Below are 18,332 nucleotides of genomic sequence, written 5' to 3'. Positions count from 1 at the left end.
CACTGAACCCATCAACCAATCACCAGCTCGTCACTGGTCCCATCAACCAATCATCCGTCCGGCAATGACCACATTAGCCAATCATCACCCCGGCCCTGACGCCCTCGACCAGCGATGTACCCGGTACTGACGTCTTCAGCCAATTACCAGCCCGGTACTGACATCATCAACCAATCACTTTTCCGTGATGTCAATACTCACGGCCAATCACGGCTCACGTCTAATACACCAATCGAAACTGGCCTAGGTCGGACTTTATCCAATCATAATCCAAAAGCAGCTCAGGGGGAAGAGGAAAGGGGTATTGCGGCTCAGCCCACTTTAACCTTTGTCGGGAATGGGGGGGAAATGTAGATTCTGAGATAGTTATCAGGTCTTTACTGTTCCCCATGCCTACAGAACTTGATGGACGGGTTACACTTTACGGCAGCATGTGTTTTAATCGGTCTCGCGAGGAGGGGATCATTTTCCACCACCCCCTTGTTTTGTTGAAGGTTCCCGGCTTCTGACGTAATTGAGGTGTCGGTGAACTTTGGGACGTTACTTGGCAACGGGAGGCGGTGAAGAAGGGGTGGGCGTGGCCTCGTCCTGAGGAGGCGGGCAGTGGTGGAATGATGGGAGGGTGTGTTGGGGCAGGGGTAGCGGTGCGGTGAAAGCGTGAGGAGCATTGTCGTGGGTGGGAGTGGACGTGTCCGATGTGGTGGGCGCGGATGTTTACGTTGGGGGGCGTGGTCGGTCTGGTGGGCGTGTCCCGTGTGACGGGCGTGGTCGGTCTGGTGGGCGTGTCCCGTGTGACGGGCGTGGTCGGTCTGGTGGGCGTGTCCCGGGCACTGGCTGAGACGAGACGCGCTTCAACTCCGTTCTCCCTGGTGGAGGCGGGAGGGAGATCTTGTTATAGTGTGAGAACTTATGTGGTTATGCCTGAGTGGAGTGAGGATCGTCAAATATATTCGCTGTAGACCGCTGCGTCTGTGCTAACAATTGTTTTGCAGCAGTTAAACAGGGCAGTTAAAGCAGTTAAACAGAGGATGAAGGAACACTTCCAGTCACACAATCATGCAGTACTGCTGCCCGGTTGTGAGATTACCCGCCTCAACTATCCTCTTCCGCAGTGTAATCCTGACCTCACCACTCTCTGGCTAAAAGACAAATTCCTCAAACCCTTTCTCAAGCTTCTGCTTTTCTCTTTAAAAGTGTATCTCTGCCTTCTTCCTATCCCTTTGATTAAAGGGAAAAGCTGACTTGTATTGAACTTGTCCATTGCAGTCATAATTGCATACACCTGTATTAGGTCCTTTAAACCTTCTTAGTTCCAAAGCAAGCAACCTGAGCTTATCCATCCTCTCTACATAATTTGAGTTCTTCTTTCTCGTTACTTCTTCCAAAGTGTATCATCTCATATTTACCAGGGTTAAATTCCACCAGCCACTGATCTGTCAATTTGACAATCTATTTGTATCCTTCTTTATCTTAACACTTTCCTCCCCCTCACTGTCAACCACCCCACTCAATTTTTGTATCATTCACAAACTTACTTAGCATCCAAAATCACATTCTCATCAACATCATAAATGAATATCACAAATTCATAGAATACAATCCCTACAGAGGGGAAACAGGCTGTTTGGCCCAACAAGTCCACACCAACCCTCTGAAGGGTATCCCACCCAGACCCATCCCCCTACCCTACCGTACCTAACCTACACATCCCTGAATACTATGGGTGATTTAGCACAGCCAATTCACCTAACCTGTACATTTTTGGATTGTGAAGAAAACCATAGCACCTGGCGGAAACCAACACAGACACAGGGAGAATATGATAGCTCTACACAGGCACTCACCTAAAGCTGGCATCCAAATCCGGGTCCCTCAGTTGTGAGGCAGCAGTGCTGGTCATTGAGCCACCATGCTGCCCTTTACAGGATGTATTATAGGGAATATTACAGAGTATTACAGATTCTATCAAGGTCTTTAATGTGGGAGCCACAGATAGTAGTTGGGACATGGAGTCAAATTTTCTTTTCACATTATGGTGCTCGACTTGTTTTATTCATGAGGTTTGTGGATCTTTAAGGTCCGATTGCACATTTAGTATTTGACATGGAACTGGCGCATGTTTGTAACACTCCCTGCAATAATCAGAACTGTTGGTTCCTAACTGAAGGAAGATTTTATCTGTAGGATGAACACAGGATTGATAATTTCATTTGTTTCAAAGAGCCAGATTGAAGAGGATAAAGTTTCAATGAAATTTTGTATTATAGACAAGATTCTACTGTCTGCCTTGACTTGTGGAAGCAACTTAATTGAACAAGACTGATTAGGGATCATTAACATGGCTTTGCATGGGAAATTGTGTCTCACTAACTCGACTGAGTTTTTTGTAGGAGTAACAGAGAGGGCAGAGCAGTGCATGTGATCTGTATGGACTTCATTTCACAAGGTTCCTCATAGCAGACTGATTAGCAAGGTTAGATCACACAGAATACAGGTAGAACTAGTCATTTGATACAGAACTGGCTTGAAGGTAGAAGACAGAGGGTGGTGGTGGAGGATTGCTTTTCAGACTGGAGACCTGTGACCAGTGGGGTGCCACAAGAATTGGTGCTGAGTCTACTGCTTTTTGTCATTTATATAAATGACTTGGATGTGAATATAAGAGGTATGGTTAATAAGTTGGCAGATGACACCAAAATTGGAGGTGTACAGGATAGCGAAGAAGGTTACCTCAGAGTACAATGGGAACCTGATCACATGGGCAATGGGTCAAGGAGTGGCAGATGGTTTTTAATTTAGATAAATGTAAGGTGCCGCATTTTGGAAAGGCAAATCAGGGCAGGACTTATACACTTAATCATAAGGTCCTGGGGAGTGTTGCTGAACAAAAGAGACCTCAAGAGTGCAGGTTCATGGTTCCTTGAAAGTGGAGTGCCAGGTAGATAGGATAGTGAAGAAAGCCGAAAGGACTGTGGATGCTGTAAATCAGAAACAAAAGCAGAGGTTGCTGGAAAAGCTCAGCAGGTCTGGCAGCATCTGTGAAGAGAAACCCTCTGCAAGGGTGATCGGACCTGAAATGATAATTCTGATGTCTCTTCGCAGATGCTGCCAGACCTGCTGAGCTTTTCCAGCAACTTCTGTTTTTGATATGAAGAAGACATTTGGTCAATGCATTGAGTAAAGGAGTTGAGAGGTCATGTTGCGGCTGTAGAGGACATTGGTTAGGTCACTTTTGGAATACTGCGTGCAATTCTGGTCTCCATGCTATCGGAACGATTTTGTGAAATTTGAAAGGGTTCCGAAGAGATTTACAAAGATGTTGCCAGGATTTGAGCTATAGGGAGAGGCTGAATAGGCTGGGGCTATTTTCCCAGGAGTGTCAGAGGCTGAGGGGTGACCTTATAGAGGTTTATAAAATCATAAGGGGCATAGATAGGGTGAATAGCCACGGTCTTTTCTCTGGGGTGGGGGATTCCAAAACTAGAGGGCATAGGTTTAAGGTGAGAGGAGAAAGATTTAAAAGGGACATAAGGGACAGCTTTTTAATGCAGAGGGTGGTGCATGTATGGAATGAGCTGCCAGAAGAAATGGTCGAGTCTGGTACAATTACAACATTTAAAAGGCATCTTAATGGGTACATGAATAAGAAAGGTTTAGAAGGGTATGAACTAAATGCTGGCAAATGGGATAGATTAATTTAGGATATCTAAATGGCATGATGAGTTGGACTGAAGGGTCTGTTTCTGTGCTGTACAACTCCATGACTCTAAATGCCCAGTAATTTCCATGTGGTAAAAGTGAAAAATGTTAGAGGCTGTTGAGACATTGCATTGGAGGAGAAAGATATGCCATTTGCACTTGATGAGGGCAGACAGAGATGCAGAGAGAATGCTCAATATAAACAACCATCAAGTGTCAGGCAGTCCTTGTCCTTTCATCCGAGTAGATAATATTGGTTAAACTTAGAACAGCAGCATATTACGCTCACTTTATCCGTGGTTGGTTTTATTTTGACTGTAATTTTAAAAATAAATCTGCTCGGGTGGCTCGAGAAATGAGGAGCACAAACTGCGTTAGATGGGCAGTCTGTTTAAACATTTCAAGGAACACGTGGAGCACATTTTCCAACCTAAACAAAAGTTGAATAATCTTAATGTCCCGATCTCCTTCCTGAGTGCTAACTCTGAAAGCTTGCCTGCGAAGCAAAACAAGGAAACAGATTAAGTAGAAATCACACCAGAGTCGAAACGTAATTTTGCTTCTCTCTCCACAGCTGTTACCAGCCTACTGAGTTTCTCCAGCATTCTCTGTTGGGGAAATACACCGACGAGCTTCCATCTTCTTAAAAGAAGGTAACGTCGAGAAAGCAGAGCCCAGGGGAAGGCAATTTGAAATGAATCATCTCCTAGAGGCTTCTTCCTCGATGCCGCGTTCTATCCTCATGTCCCGAGGACTCCAAATTCTATTGTTTGTAGTAACCGAGTGAGTTGCTAGGAGCGGCGGAGAGCCCAGTTATTAACACTTCGAGAAAAAAAACATTTTCACCAAAAGCGATGGGTGTGGGACCAACACGTGCCTCTTGAATAAGTGTAGTTGACCTCCGGTCAAATTGAAAGTAGAGCGAATATTGCACACTCTGGCCGTCAGCTGAATGGATTGTCTTTGCTAAAAAGTGATAAGCCAAAAAAAAAGACAAATTCAACAAGGCAGGATGGATGTGCCTGGACACCTTAAGCCCATTCCCGATTTTCAATGATTGGACTTATTCTTACATAGGTAAGTTTTGTTGGAAGGTCTCTAAAATTAAAAAAAAGTATATTTAAGGGAATTAGCAAGGGTTTTTTAATTTAAAGTGTTCCGTAGGGTCTTAGCGGGTAAGGTAGCATTTGTAAAGAAGAAGACACGATTTACTGTCTGACAGGCTTAGTATTATCAACCGAAAACATTTAAAAAAAACGTACTGGAGATTACAGCGGGTCAGGCAGCATCCATGGAGAGAGAACAAGCTAACATTTCGACTTTGATGACTCTTCACCAGAGGTGAAGTGTGCAGGGGACGGCACTTACTCTATCGTGGGAGTTGGTTCGAGTGTTGGGAGAAAAAGGATGTTGACAGCTTGGATTAAGTGGTCGGAATGTGGTGTTTCCAATTCTTTCTGTTTTCATTTCAGATCTCCAGCGTTTGCTATATTCATAACAGCATCTGTACTGGAGAGAAGTGGTATTCTCCAATCCCTCCACTTCCCAAACTCTGAAAATCCAATTAATTTATGAAGCAAGATTTGCATTCACATATTGTTGCAATCCCGGTAAAAACTAATAACTTAAAAAGATGGAAATATTTCAGTTGGCTGACACAAGGGAGTGGCACAACAACAACACTTCCGGTTTTAAGACTGTTACAGTTAAAAAAAAGACATTTTAATTGCTTGCAAGTAATACACTAAGGTATTCCCCATTGACTTCTGAACACAGCCAACAACCTTATGTCATGTCTGCACAGCACATTTGTGATGCTGGTGCTCCTTTAACAAGGTTATGTTGTACTGGGTCTTTTATTCAGCGATTGTAAAAGTATAGATTCCGTTGTCTGGGTTTACCTACTTGACCAAGCTTTTAAGTGTTTAAACAAACACTTGTACAATGAAAGGGGACTGGCCAGTTCTGCCAGCTCAGCGTTTCTCTGGTTTGGTTTGGTTTTCAGCAGTCTGGCTGTTTGTCAGTTTTTTGAAGCAGCTCCCTGCCATATCCAGCTCTAGTAAGACCCTGTGTTTGATTTTAGCTTTTTTTGCTTATGGGGATTGTGGCAGGAGTTTGGAACAGTAAGTTGGGTTAGTTTGTTGGGTTTTAAGTAGTTAAGTTATTCTATATTCTGTTCTCTTGTGTAATCTTGCAAATAAATTCTGTTTTGTTTAAAACTAAGTGGTTAGGCCATCTGCATCACTCATGGAATATCCACTCTACACTTGCTCAAAACACCTAGAAAAGTAAGGGTATGGGTTACCTTCTTGAAGTGAGAGGGTCTGGTCTTGTCCATAACAGACTGGGGGCTCTTTGCAGGATTTGTTCTATAGTTCCATTTTGGGATTAGGGCTGTTGGACTCAAAGGTGGTAGGTGTTAGTGTCTTTTGTTCTGGGTATTGACTTTGGTTGGTTTAAACAGTGTTTTGGGATAGCAATGTCTCTTACAGTCATTAAGAGTTTTCTGCGGTTGGAAGAAGTGACTTTGGGGGTTTTATAGAAAAGGTGATTAAGGCCAAGCTGCTGCATTTACCAGACAAACAATTGTTGGAGCTACTTCCTTCTCTGAGGAAAGGAGAGATAATTACAGCAGTAGCTCAGCATTTAAATTTGCTGAAAATGCCATCAGAATCTTTGGAGATGGCTAAAATTCAGTTGAAAATGAAGCAGCTTGAGTTAGAAGCAACAGATAAAGAAAGAGAAAAAGAAATGAAATTGTTTGAATTACTATTAAAAGCAAAGGAAAGAGAAAAGAACAAATCATTTTAACAGAACAAAAAGGAGAGAGAGGAAAGGAACAAAGAGAGAGAACATGAACTTAAGAAGTTGTGATTGAGACAGAAGTTCAAAAATTCACTTCCTGAGATAGTGAGAACTCGTGTGGAAGAGCACAGAGTTAAAATGACAAGGTTAGCAATTGAAATGGCTGATGACTATAAGATGGTCCATAAATCAAAGTTTGGCTTCCAAAATCAATTTCAATCCGTGAAGGATAGAAATTGGGGAAAATAGAAATCCCCACATGGTAAGGGAAGGGTAGAACTTGGAGAAAATCATAAAGATAATCATAAGGATAAGGGTAAAAAGGAAACCCTTAAAGGGGAAGGAGAAACTAAAATGCTCTGGTGTTTTCACTGCAATAAAGTAGGCCACATAAAATCACAGTGTTGGTGGGTTAGGAAAACTACTGGGAATTCAGGTGTAGGAAAACAGGATAAGCCAGTGAATTTTGTTGGCATTGTAATGGAGAGCACAGTGAGGCTAGAAAGCTGCACCACAATGTGCAACCTGGTTGGAGATTGGTTAAGGAGGAAATGCCAGATCTTCTTAAACCGTTTACTCACATAGGCCAGGAGCAGCACATGAACATAGAACATTATAGCCTTCAATGTTGCACTGACCTGTGAAACCAATTTGAAGCCCATCTATCTTACACTATTCCATTATCATTCCATATATTTATCCAATGACCATTTAAATGCCTTTAATGTTGGCAAGTCAACTACTGTTTGCAGGCAGGGCATTCCACACCCTTACTACTCTGAGTAAAGAACCGACCTCTGACATCTGTCCCTCAATTTAAAGCCATGTCCCCTCGTGCTAGCCATCACCATCTGAGGAAAAAGCCTCTCACTGTCCACCCTATCGAATCCTCTGATCATCTTGTTTGCCTCAATTAAGTCACCTCTTAACTTTCTCTGTCACGAAAACAGCCTCAAGTTCCTCTGCCTTTCTGCATAAGACCTTCCCTCCATACCAAGCAACATCCTGTAAATCTTCGCTGCACACTCACCAATGCTTCCACATCTTTCCTATAATGCAGAGACCAGAACTGTACGTAGTACCCCAAGTGCGGCCATAGCAGAGATTTGTGCAGCTGCAGCATGACCTCATGGCTCCAAAACCCAATCCCTCTACCAATAACAGCTAACACACCGTATGCCGCCTTAACAACCTGATCAATCTGGGTGGCAACTTTCAGCGATCTATGCACATAGACACCAAGATCTCTCTGCTCATCCACACTACCAAGAATCTTACCATTAGCCCAGTACTCTGCATTCCACCCAAAGTGAATCACCTCACACTTTTCCCCATTAAACTCCATTTGTCACCTCTCAGCCCAGCTCTGCAGCTTATCTATGTCCCCTGTAACCTGCAACGTCCTTCTGCGTTGTCCACAATTCCACCGACTTTAGTGTCATCTGCAAATTTACTAACCCATCCTTCTACATCCTCATCCAGGTCATTTATAAAAATGACAAACAGCAGTGGACCCAAAACAGATCCTTGCAGTACACCACTAGTAACTGAACTCCAGGATGAACATTTACCATCAACCATCATCCTCTGTCTTCTTAAAGCTAGCCAATTTCTGATCCAAAATGCTAAATAAACCTCAATCCCATGCCTCTGTAGTTTCTGCAATAACCTGCCGTGGGGAACCTTATCAAATACTTTACTGAAATCAAGGGTAGGCAAGACATACCCTTCACAAAACCATGTTAACTATCCCTAATCAAATTATTCCTTTCTAGATGATGATAAATCCAATCACTTATAATCCTTTCCAAAACTTTGCCCACAACAGAAGCAAGGCTCACTGGTCTATAATTACCAGGATTGTCTTCTTTACTTTCCTTCTTGAATAAGCGAACAACATATGCTATCCTCCAATCTTCCGCCACTATTCCTGTAGACAATTATGTCATAAAGATCAAAGTCAAAGGCTCTGTAATCTCCTCCCTAGCTTCCCAGGGAATCCTAGGATAAATCCCATCCAGCCCAGGGGACTTATCTATTTTCACACTTTCCAGAATTGCTAACACACCCTTCTTATGAACCTCAATCCCATCGAGTCTAATAGCCTGTATGTCAGTATTCTCGTCAACAACATTTGACTTTTTCCACTGTGAATACTGACGAAAAATATTCATTTCGTGCCTCTCCTATCTCCTTGGACTCTATTCCCACAACTTCCCACTACTATCCTTGACTGTCCATAAGCTTACCTTCATCATTCTTTTAACCTTCTTCTCTCAAAAATACAATTCTCGTCTCAATCTTTGATGTTGAAAGATGAGGAGATATGTACTCTAAAAGACTATAGCAAGAGAAGGTGTTAGTAACGGGAATCACAGTGAGTCAAGAAGCATTCACTTATGTAAAGTGAGGTTAGAAAGTCCAGTGAATAGTGGAGAAGTATTGGTAGGAAAAATGGACAAACTCTCAGCTTCAGGAATACAAGTTGTCCTTGCTAACAATATAGCTAGTTCACAACTAGGAGTGCTGCCTACTGTAGATGAAAAGCTAGTTGAAACTCAGGCAACTAAGCTATTGCACTACATGTATCCTGGGATTTTTTTCTGGACTGTGTGGTAACAAGGTCACAAAGTCACTAGTTGCAACAGGAAAGATCAAAGGGTACAGACAAAAAGTTGAAGTGGAATTATCAGAGATCCTGTTTGAACAGATGGTTAGCATAAACAAGGAGCAGATAGATGACAAAGCAGACATCTTTCATTCAGAGAAATTAACTGAGTTATGGCAGAAAGATGAGAAACTAAACCAATTCTATCAAAAAGCATACTGAAAGAAGAATCTAGATGTATTCTGGAATGCTTCTATCATAAGAATCCTGTCTTAATGAGGAAATGGGGACCGTCACATATTCAGGCATCTGAGAAATGGGCAGAAAAACATCAAGTCATATTGCCAGTGTGTTATAGAAAGGAGGTGTTGCACATGGCGCACAAACTACCAGTACAGGATCATTTATGGGTGAGAAAAACTCTAGCTGAAATACAAAAACATTTTTACTGGCCTGGACTGCACAAGGATATAGTTGAATTTTGCCAGACATGTCATATATGTCAGGTAATTGGAAAGTCACAGGCAGTCATAAAACCCACACCTTTAATACCTATTCCTACATTTGAGGAACTTTTGACATAAGTCTTAATTAGTTGCGTAGGACCCTACCTGAAACAAAAAGTGAGAATCAGTACTTGTTAACAATAATGGATGTGTCCATTAGATTTACATTAATTGCTATTCCATTATGGCAATATCCCAGCTCAAAGGATTGTAGAGGAGTTAGCCAAATATTTCACTAGATATGGACTACCCACAGAGATACAATCAGATCCAGACAAGGCAAGCTTCACAACAAAATTATTCAAGGCAGTTATGGACAGCTTAGGAATAAAACAATTCAAATCTACTGCGTACCACCCAGAGTTGCAAGGAATGCTAGAAAGGTGGTATCAGACATTAAAGACCACGTCGAGGACTTTATAGTCAAGACTATCCAGATGATTGGGCTAAAGGAATTCCATTCGTTCTTTTTGTGATCAGAGATGCACCAAATGAATCAATCAAAATTCAATCCATTTGAATTAGTTTTTGGTCATGAAGTGAGAAGACTGCTAAACTTGATGAAGGAAAAGTTGGAAAATCAGAATTTAGACACCACATATTTAGAGTATGTGTCAGGTTTTCAGAAATGATTAAATAGAGTGGGAGAATTGGCTAGACAACATTTCAAAGTATCACAGCATACAATGAAGCAAGAAGCAGGCAAGAATTCAAAAACTCACAATTTTGCTATCTGAGATAATTTGTTAATATTACTTCCAGTGATAGGTGAATCTTTAGAAGCAAAATTTAGTGGACCTTATCAAGTTGAAAAGAGAGTGAGTGAGATGAACTTTTTGATAAGGACTCCAGTGTATCATGTGAATATGCTCCCTATTTTGATAGAGAATGAAAGCAAAAGGAGACTGTGTTATTGGTTACAACACAGAGGGAAGAACCAAGTAGATTCTGAATTGGACATTCCACAAATTAAATTGGACAATGAGGAAGTTATCAAAGATTGGGATAAATTATTGAGTTACCTTCCAGAGAAATCTCAAAATGACATGAAAGAGTTATTTCTATTGCACGGGGAGATATGTGGAAATAAGCTGGGAAGTATTAGCCTATTTATGCATGATGTAGATATAGGAGATGCTGTTCTGATTAAGCAACATCCTTACAGGCATAACCCTCTAAATTTGTATTGCAGATGTTTCGTCCCCTCTCTAGGTGACATCCTTAGTGCTTGGGAGCCTCCTGTGAAGCGCTTCTGTGATCCTTCCTCCGGCATTTGTAGTGGTTTGAATCTGCCGCTTCCGGTTGTCAGTTCCAGCTGTCCATTGCAGTGGTTGGTATATTGGGTCCAGATCGATGTGCTTATTGATTGAATCTGTGGATGAATGCCATGCCTCTAGGAATTCCCTGGCTGTTCTCTGTTTGGCTTGTCCTATAATAGTAGTGTTGTCCCAGTCAAATTCATGTTGCTTATCATCTGCGTGTGTGGCTACTAAGGATAGCTGGTCGTGTTGTTTCGTGGCTAGTTGGTGTTCATGGATGCGGATTGTTAGCTGTCTTCCTGTTTGTCCTATGTAGTGTATTGTACAGTCCTTGCATAGGATTTTGTACACTACATTGGTTTTGCTCATGCTGGGTATCGGGTCCTTCGTTCTGGTGAGTTGTTGTCTGAGAGTGGCTGTTGGTTTGTGTGCTGTTATGAGTCCTAGTGGTCGCAGTAGTCTGGCTGTCAGTTCGGAAATGCTCTTGATGTATGGTAGTGTGGCTAGTCCTTTGGGTTGTGGCATGTCCTCGTTCTGTTGTCTTTCCTTAGGCATTTGTTGATGAAATTGCGGGGGTATCCGTTTTTGGCGAATGCATTGTATAGGTGTTCTTCTTCCCCTTTTTGCAGTTCTGGTGTACTGCAGTGTATTGTGGCTCTTTTGAATAGTGTCTTGGTGCAACTTCTTTTGTGTGTGTTGGGGTGGTTGCTTTTAAGTTTGTTAGTTTTTGTTTGAGTGTTGGTGTGTTTGTGTGCTACTAGGATTCCGAGGGGTCTCAGTAGTCTGGCTGTCATTTCTGAAACTTCTTTGATGTATGGTAAGGTAGTTAGGGTTTCTGGCTGTGTTTGGTCTGCTTGTCGTGGTTTGTTCTTGAGGAATCTGCGCACTGTGTTTTCTGAGTATCCGTTCTTCTTGAATACGTCGTATAGGTGGTTCTCCTCTGTTTTTCGAAGTTCGTCTGTGCTGCAATGTGTGGTGGCTCATTGGAATAGTGTTCTGATACAGCTTTGTTTGTGTGTGTTGGAATGGTTGTTGGTGTAGTTGAGTATTTGGTCAGTGTTTGTCGGTTTTCTGTATACGCAGGTTTGTAATTCTCCCTTGTCCTTTCTTTTTACTGTGACGTCCAGAAACGCGAGTTTGTCGGTTTCTGCCTCCTTGGTGAACTTCCTGTGAGGGTGTTGTTGATGATGTCAAATGTCTCTTCTATCTTGTTTTGTTTTGTGATGACAAAGGTGTCATCTACGTAGCGAACCCAGATTTTTGGTTTGATGATTGGTAGGGCTGTTTGTTCTAGCCTTTGCATTACCGCTTCTGCTATGAATCCTGATAGCGGAGATCCCATGGGTGTGCCGTTGGTTTGTTTGTAGACTATGTTGTAGAAAGTGAAGTGGATGGTGAGGCACAGGTCCATTAGCTTCATGATGTTTTTGTTGGTAATGTGATTGATGGTGGTTGTTGTGTGTGTGAGATGGTCTCTTCTAAAAGTGTGGTGAGTGTTTCCTTTGCTTGGTCGATGTTGAGGGAGGTGAACAGTGCTGTTATGTTGAATGAGATCATTGTTTCGTCTTCCTCTATTTTGGTGTTTTTGATGCTTTTTAGGAATTCCTGGGTGGAGTGGATGGAGTGCTGTGACTCTTCTACCAGGTATTTCAGTCTTGCGTGTAGTTCTTTGGCCAGTCTGTAAGTTGGTGTTCCGGGTAGTGAGACTATAGGTCTGAGGGGGGCTCCTGGTTTATTGATTTTTGGTAGTCCGTAGAATCGTGGGGTGTTGGTCCCGTCGGGTTTCATTTTCTGGAATTCCGTCTTGTTTAATTGTCCGGAATTCTGTAATTTTCTTAGAAGATACGTAGTTTTGTTTCCTAGTTGTGGGGGTTGGGTCTAGCGCCACCCTTTGGTAGGTGTTGGTGTCTGCGAGTAGTGCATTGGCTTTTTCTATGTAGTCCCTTCTGTTCAGGATGACTGTGAGCCAACCTTTGTCTGCAGGTAATATAACAATGTTTTTGTCTTTTTTGAGGTTTTCTGGGGCTTTCTTTTCTTGTGTGTTCAGTTTGTTTCCTTCCCTCTTTCGGCTCAGAGTAGGTGCAACTGTCTGTCTGATAGTTTAGAGACCAGTTTCGAGAGGGAGCTACAACCTCTGATGCAATCAGTCCAGAGGTAAACCCAACCCCATACTAAATCTAGAGAGCAGGAGAATCGACGTTTCGGGCATGAGCCCTTTTTCAGGGCTTCAGAAATGACAGCCAGACTACTAAGACCCCTTGGAATCCTAGTAGCACACAAACCCACTAACACTCTCAAACAAAAAATTAACAAACTTAAAAGACCTAGTACAACCCATGCACAAAACCAACGTCATCTACAAAATTCCATGCAAGGACTGCCACAAACACTACGTAGGACAAACAGGAAGAAAGTTTGCCACAAAAAGACACGACCCTCTCTCCCTCGTAGCCCTACACACGGAGAAAAAACCCACTATTTCGACTGGGACAACACATCTATCCTAGGACAGGCTAAGCAAAGACATGCCAGAGAATTCCTAGAGGCCTGGCACTCCAACCACATAGCCATAAACAAACACATAGATCTAGATGCCATCTATCAACCCCTCAGAAAACGAACAGGAAATGACATCACCACAAACCCCAGGAACCCCATCCAGGAGAAAGATATAAATAGAAAGTAGGAGACAACAGCTTTGCTTCACTTGGAGGTCGCCACTGATGATGTTACCTAGCCAGGTAATGAAACGTCTGGATATCAAACCTACAGCTCAACGAGCAAACCTACACCCTAAACCTCAACCTGAGCTACAAACCTTCACAAACTTTGCAAAAAACCTGGTCTCTTTTAACTTGAATTGAAAGAGACTGTTTAGAACCTAGCCATCTCGTGAGTATGGGAATTGGTGGACAGAACAGATGAATGTATGCAGGAAGTTTGGAGCAGAAGGGAGGGCCTTAGGATTCTGGATCACTGGGGTTTGTTTCTGGGGAAAGTGGGACTTTTACACATCCGACAAGTTGGACCGGAACTGGAATGCGACCAAAATCTTTGTTGGGAAGTTTGCATATGCAGTTGGTAGGGATTTAAGCTAAATTGGCAGGGAGCTAGGATACAAGGTAGAGGTACAGTAGTGGGTGATGTACAGATAAATATAGAATGAAAACTAATTCAGTCTAGAAGGTAGTGTGAATATAGTCAAGTGAAGGCACAAGGGTGCATAGTAAGGCTGGAATGTTATTTATTTTAATTCAAGGATTCTTGTAAATAAGGCAGATGAGTTGTGAATGTTGATTAATATATAGGGATATGATGTTCTGCTATAATGGAGATGTGGTTGAGAAGGGAACAGGACTGACAACTCACTATTCTGGGGTATAGAATCTTTTGGCAAGATATGGGGGGCTGTAAAAGAGGAGGTGGTGTTACAATATCGAGAAAGGAATCAGTTACTGTAGTAAGGAGGGATGCTACCTTAATGGGGCCATATGGGTAGAATATTAAAAGTTACACGGGGGTAATAACTTTACTGGGGGTGTACTTTTGACCCCCAAACGGTCAAGGAAAGATATGTAGGCAAATCCCAGAGAAGTGTAAAAATAATAGGGTAATATTAGGGGACTTCAACTTTCCTGACATTAACTGGAATAGACAAAATATGAAAGCGTTAGGGAGAGCAGATGTCTTAAAAAGTGCTCAGGATAGCTTTTTTGGCCAGGACATAGAAAGGCCTGCAAAAAGAGGGCAGGACTGGACCTAATTTTAGGGAATGAAGCCAGACATGCAGTGCTGGGGGAGCATTTCAATGATGATAGCCAATATTCAATTTTAAGGTGATTATTGATAAGGGCAAAGATGGATCAGAAGTAAAAGTTCTGAACTGAGCTGGGGCTCATTTTGATAAAATAAACAGGATCTGGCCAAATTGGGCTGGGAGCAGCTATTTATAGGAAAATGCACATTAACACAGTAGAAAACTTTCAAATTTGTAATAGTGAGAGTGCAGAGCCAACATGTTCTCATTAAGGTGAAAAAGGGTGGGACTAACAACTGGAGAAAACATTAGATGTCAAGAGATTGGATAATGAAAAAGAGGAATCTTATGGTAGATGCCTTAGTTTCAAAACAGTGGATATCCTAGGGGAGTTTAAAGTAAGGACCATTTTAAAAAAAAATTTCTATTAAGAACTATGGACTGATTTGAGAAAGAGCTATTTTAAAACTAAGTATTAGAAATTGTGGTTGGAGAAGGGTTGTGCAAATACAACATTTACTAGCAGCAAGAAATTGATTGGTCTATGGACTAATGACAGTTATCAATGACAGAGACCTTTTTGCTTGCCAACAACATCTCAGGTAACTGAACATTTGGAGCTGGAAAGTATTCAGTTTCTTTCCAGACTTGGGAGTGATCTCTCTATTCTCAACAGTCATAATTGACTATAAACCTCAACAATAGCAGTTTATCTTTCCTGCAATAGTTGTTGTAAAGTATGAATTTTAACTAGGAGAAAGTGAGGACTGCAGATACTGGAGATCAGAGTCAAAAAGTGTGGTGCTGGGCTGTGCTTTTCCAATGCCACACCTTTTGACTGTGGATTTTAGCTGATAAGTCAGAGACTTGTTGAGTAAGTCTTATGTCTCTCACCAACCAGTGGAAGCAACTGGAGAAAAATGACTGAAGAAAAGTACTAGGCAACAGAAGAATCAAAGGATCATCTCAGCCACAGGATCTGGAACAAAGGTTGTCAAACTGTTTTCCCAGTTCTTCCCTATGGCCATAATCTGTTTGTGTATGCAAGGGAGGATCCATAAATGGGATTTTAACATTCTAATTTGTAGTGATATATGCCAATGGTTTATATCTCTTTACCTCTAGCTATAGTCTACTTACTTGTAATAAATAGCTCATAATAAATAATTCATATAGGAACTTGGTTGATGCTTTCTATCAATCTGGTTCTGAAAGTCAGGTAAATTGGGGAAACTTTGTACTTCATAAAATCCTTAGTTTTTGTGACGACTCTGGGAATAGTGGGGCTCAGAATTAAGCACACTACTCTAGTGAATTTTAACAATAGAAATACAAGGAGATGGGGTTTTTGTTACTTAGAAAGTAAATCATGAAAGTGAAGAGGGGCATGAAAAAATATTGGCGGATAACATGAAGGAAAATACAAAGGCATTTTATCAGTATATTAAGGGCAAGTAAATAACCAGGGAAAGAGTAGGGCTGATTAGAGACCAAAATGACAATCTGTGTGTAGAGTTGGAAGACATAACTGAGGTTTTAACTGAGTACTTCACATCTGTATTCACTGTAAAAAAAAAAAGATGTAGGTAAAGAAATCAAGGAGAGAGACTGTGATATACTTGAACAAATCAAGAAAGAGGAAGTATTGGTGGTTTTAGCAGGCTAGAATGTGGGAGACGACGAAGGCCCAAATGAGATGTATACTAGGCTGATGTGGGAGACAACGAAGGAGATTACAATTACTGACATTAATTTTCAAACCCTAGACGAGGATAGGGTAGTTGATATAATCTACATGGATTTCATTAAGGCTTGTGATAAGGTCTTGTCTGGCAGGCTGGTTAAAAATTAAAAAACTGTAGAGTCCAGGGCAATTTTGTAAATTGGAACTAAAATTGGTTTGTAGCAGAAGAAGAGGGTGATGATGAAATAGTATTTTTGTATCTAGTTGCATACTACGGATTCTATGCTTGATCACTTGCTGTTTGTTGTGTACATTAATGACCTGGGCACACGTAGGAGGTATGGTCAGTAAGTTCATAAATGACAAAAAAATTTGTGTGGTAGTTGTTATTAAGGAGGAAAGCCTTCGACTACAGGATGATATAGACAGGCTGGTCAGATAAGCTGAATAGTGGCAAATGAAATTTAACACTGAAACATGAGAGGCAATGAATTTTGGAAGGACATTGTGGCAAGGGAGTGCATGTTGACTGGTAGGACCTTATAAGTACGGAGGATCAGGGTGACCTTGGTGTGCATGTCCATAGATCCTTGTAGACAGCAGGACAAGTAGATAAGGTTTTTAAGAACGCATGTAGGATACCTGCCTTTATTAGTCAAAGCATTGGACACAAGAACAAGGAGTTAATGATGGAACTGCATATAAAGTTAGACCACAGCTGGAGTACTGCATGCAGTTCTGATCACCACGCTACAGGAAGAATGTGATTGCACTAAAGAAGATTAGGTTGAGATTCACCAGCTTGTTGCCAGACTTGGAGTGATTTGGTTATGGAGAGAGAGAGACTAGATAGTTGTTCTTCCTTGGAACAGAGAAGGCTGAGGTGAGACCTGATTCATGTGTATGGAACTGTGAGGGCCAGAGACAGGGCAAATTGGGAAAAATGTTTCCCCTTAGTAGAAGGGTCAATAACCACCTGACACATTTTTAACACAAGGAGCAGGAAGCTTTGAGGAGATCTGAGGAATTTTTATTTAGCTATAAGATTGAACTTAATTCCTAACTATTATAACACTTGAAACACCATAGTATGTAAGTCTACAGACCAAATATTGGAAAATGAGAATAGATGGATGTTTGGTGACTGTTGCAGATACAATGGGCGAAAGGGCCTCTGTCTGTGCTGGGAAAGGTCTATGATTCCATAACTCTATCATAGTAAATACATAATTTGTGACAATAATGCTTTTCAAAATCAATGAATTTTACAGCCAATAGAGTACTTCTGAATTGCATTCCCTACAATTCATTTCTGTGCAGACTTCTGAGGCTTGTGCATAGCAGCCACTTCTGAATCTGGAAGTCAATACTGGGAATGTCAGTATAGACACTGTTGCAATGTAGGAATTAAATTAAAAGATTAGATTTTCTTAAAATTATGTGAAAAAGAACTTAATAAAACTTTTGTAGAATTTCATAGATTCAATACCAAAAATGTTCTTCAGATAAAGTGGAGCTGGAGAATGCAGGAGAGTTAAAACAGGGTGTGTAATGTAATTTAGAACATACTAGATATTTGTTTTGTCACAGTTATATTTCCATTATCGATTCCTTTAACCATATTTATTATGGAACTGACTCTGTAAATGTGCATTATTATGTCTATATGTCTCTGTTAACTACAGCATTTCCACTGCTGGATACTCATTTACAATGTGCAAAGCTTACATAAGCCTCCATTATAATTGTGGACAGAGGAATCTTAATTGAAAAATGAATAGGAGGCATGTGTAGATGACTTGTTTTTTTATATATGCGATTTTATGTTCACCAGCTCTGTTCAGTTATATCCTGAGTATTGTGTTGTTATTGAGACTTGCATTTTTAAATAAAAATTGAGCTGCTGTGATTTATTTTTAACAAGCATTTTACAGTCTTTTGCTCCTGATCTTTTCTCAGTTTCAGCATCATTTTAGGAAATAGATTCTGTATCCCATACGTCTTCTTATCAACC

The 18,332-nt window shown here is 41.3% G+C and overlaps 1 long non-coding RNA gene across 1 annotated transcript; it reads left to right on the top strand.

Moving 5' to 3' along the window:
* Positions 1 to 419: 419 nt before the first annotated feature.
* LOC122547111 (uncharacterized) lies at positions 420 to 18,232 on the top strand. Its single transcript, XR_006310889.2, has 3 exons — positions 420 to 519; positions 4,274 to 4,776; positions 5,172 to 18,232. It is a non-coding gene; the product is annotated as an uncharacterized LOC122547111 (long non-coding RNA).
* The last annotated feature ends 100 nt before the right edge of the window (positions 18,233 to 18,332 follow it).

The sequence above is a fragment of the Chiloscyllium plagiosum genome, unplaced genomic scaffold, assembly GCF_037043375.1.
Source record: "Chiloscyllium plagiosum isolate Xiang-an unplaced genomic scaffold, Cpla_swu_hap1 HiC_scaffold_16, whole genome shotgun sequence".
NCBI lineage: Eukaryota > Metazoa > Chordata > Chondrichthyes > Orectolobiformes > Hemiscylliidae > Chiloscyllium > Chiloscyllium plagiosum.
Note: the sequence above shows the minus strand (reverse complement) of the source record. Positions and strands in the feature narration are given on the sequence as shown.